Source organism: Buceros rhinoceros, unplaced genomic scaffold (assembly GCF_000710305.1).
Source record: "Buceros rhinoceros silvestris isolate BGI_N320 unplaced genomic scaffold, ASM71030v1 scaffold3396, whole genome shotgun sequence".
Taxonomy (NCBI): Eukaryota; Metazoa; Chordata; class Aves; order Bucerotiformes; family Bucerotidae; genus Buceros; species Buceros rhinoceros.
The window spans coordinates 36,631-39,680 of record NW_010419167.1 but is presented as its reverse complement, the minus strand read 5'-3'; positions in this window follow the sequence as shown (position 1 = coordinate 39,680).

Sequence of the window (3,050 nt, the reverse complement as noted above, 5' to 3'; positions counted from 1 at the left end):
CGGCCACGGAAGGGCAGAGCTCAGGGAGTATCACCCACAGCCCAGGGCTGAGCCCCGCAGCCGCTGTCCTGCCTCTCCCAGGCCGGCAGCACAGCCAGGGTCTGGCAGGGCAGGCAGCTGGGGAAGGGCACTGCCACCAGCGCAGGGCCTGGACACCGCCCACGTCTCCTGTCTCTCTCTGTACAGGAAGGCAAAGCTGGAGCTCCCAGGTCAGACGTGGAGCAGATGGTTTTCACTGATTTTGTACGAATTCAAGAAAAGCAGCGCATGGGGCAGAGCCAGTCCAGGTGGGCGCTTGTTAGGAGAGAGAATCAGCTCCTCAAGGGCTCTGTCTCACCACCTAACACTCCCTCCATGACCAAACGGCATGGCCAGCTGCAGAGGAGAGCAGCTGCAGACCCAAACTGAACGACAAACCATATTCCTTGGCCTATCTGATCTCTTTGCGACTCACACCAAGCCTCAGCTCCGCGCCTGTTCCTACCCACGAAGCCCTGCGCAGCCTGAGCTTGGACTCCACTCAGCACCACGGCTGCAACAAAGCTTTTTTTTTTCCCCTCTCCTTGTTTTTCTTCTTTCCCAGTTTTAAAGTCAGAAGCAAACCGGAGCCAAGCCCAGGTCACAACGGTGGTTCTGCTCCGAGCTTCCTGTTGCCGCACCAGAACAATTCTCACAGCACAGGGACAGCGACAGACCGGCACGTCATGGAATAGGTGCTAGAGAAACCACACAGCTCTGAGAAGCAAAAGAGTTCTTCTCCACCCACCCCCCTCAAAAAATAACCCACTGAGTTCACATATTTTCTCTCTATACCGTATATAGATAATATATAGACACAATTTCCTGGTGAACATGTAGAAGGTACTGCAGAGAACACTGACGATCATCTCCACTCGCTAACGACGCACGCTCACAGACACAGGGACAAACGGTAATGTACAGTCAATAAATAAATAAATACCTCTTTCCCCCCAAAGTTACTCAGAAAACACTGCTATTGAGCAGCCCAGCGACACTCCCAGCAACACGGACAGCAAATATTGTGCAGGGTTTCTTGGCTGGTTTTGTTTATAAACCAAGGAACGAAGAACAGAAGCTTGAAAGATAAAGTGTCAGCGACATTGCCTGATAAGCCAGTATTGATGGTGACCTGCTGGCTCTTGTCCCTCAGAACGGGGAGGGCAGAAGGACAGAGCCCTGCCCTTCCCCTGCGGAGCAGGTGATGCAGGGAGACTGTTACCTGTCCCGGAGCCGGAGGGAACAGGAAGGGTCTGGTGGGGAGGGCTCGAGCTGGTCGCCCTGCCGCGTGGGAAGATGACAGACTCACCGGCGAGCTGGCAGGGTTGAAGCTCCCTTTGATACATGTGCTACTACAGACCGAGACTCCTCGGGGACTGAATGCAGAAAACTGCTTCAAAGAATGTCCTGGATTGGTGGGTGACATTCGCTTGGTGGGATTATGGGAAACAAAGGGCTCCCCACTGCTCCCACCTCCCCAATGGGCTCCGTACGCCCTGCTGGTCCCTGGCTGATGAGCTGCTTCGCCCAGGGACTGCACACCACTTCAGCACCCCTGCAGAACTCTGAAGCGGCCGTCTCCTCCTCTGCAGATTCCCATCTGTCTTTCTCCTTCAAGCAACATCTGACACATGCCACAAGTGAACACGAAACACGGGCAGCACAGACAGATGTTCCACAGAAGGAGGGAAGGACTCCCCTCCCCTTCTGGTGAGCAGCACTACAACAGCAAGAGGAGAGCAGGGCTGTCCCTTGCAGCGGGGAGGTGGAGAGCACACACACACCACACGCTGCACGGAGGGCGAACACTAATTTTTGCAGCAAAACTTGAGAGAACATACCCCTGTAGAGAGCCACGACCCAGCGTCTCCCCGGCTGCCGAAAGCACAGGATCACAGCAGCCTTCTGCAGCCGTGACTGAGCCCTGCCTGGAGGAACGAGACCCACCAATGGCCTACACCTCTCCCTTTCCTCTATAGTTTTACCTGAGTTGAAAAATGACTCCAAACCTTCACAGCGCAGCCTCGGCATGGGGCAGCAGCTCAGCTCTCACGCTGATCGTGCTGGAGAGGCACTTGACGCAGTGCACTCCGCTCCAGGGGCCGCAGCGCTGGAGAGCCACAGCAGGCATGGCCATAGAAGCGCATCTTCCACGAGCAAAGACCACTCGGGGACCCTGGGCTATCTTCCACATCACAGGCATGTGGAAGCAGCCCCCCAGGACCTACCTGGAGACTTTCAGTGGACTTCAGGGGCTTTGCAGCCAGCCCCAGCAGCACACGGAAAACCCGCAGGCACCGTGGGGATCATTTCCTCTGTCTAGTTTGAGCAGCTCGTCTTTCAATTGACAGAGGAAGAGACAGGCACCCTCAGAGGGAAAGTCAGGACAGCCACCCCGGCCAGGAGCTCTGACACACCTTCCAAGGAGCTCTCCCCTAACAGGGGCTGCAGCAGAGTGACAGGGAGACCAGACTCCTCGCACAAGCAGCTAGAGTAAGGCAGGTGAGAAAACCTCCAGTCTGGAGCTCCCACAGGAGGTCAGGACCAGATTTTCCCACGTTCAGAGAGCATTACAGAGGCTGGATTTTGAGAGAAAACCCCAGTGCTGAATTTGGAGCTCTTCTGAACATCCATCCAGAGCCAAAAATCTTGTGTGCTAGTAACAAACAATGTAAAATCCCAGGGAGAGAACAGAGCCCTACAAAAGTACTAAAGGGGATGCTGTGCATCCAGGGACGAGATCAAAAGCCGAGGAATTTCTGTCATCAAAGTCCTTCTGTTACTGGCAGAGCCTCATACCATCAGTACCAAGCGCTGGCAGCACCTCTGCGTTGCCCAGGCTTGCAGGGCTGGCCAGCTTCCCCGTGCCACAGGGTAGTGGCTCTCCAAGGAAGCAGCTTTATTTCCTTGCCACAAAGGCTGTTGGCCCCGAGGAAGGCTGGCAGCTCTGCTCCCCCAGACCCCGAGCTCGGCCCCAGGATGCTGGCACCTGCCTCGGCAGCTGTGGGGGGAAACCCACTCGCCGCCCCGGC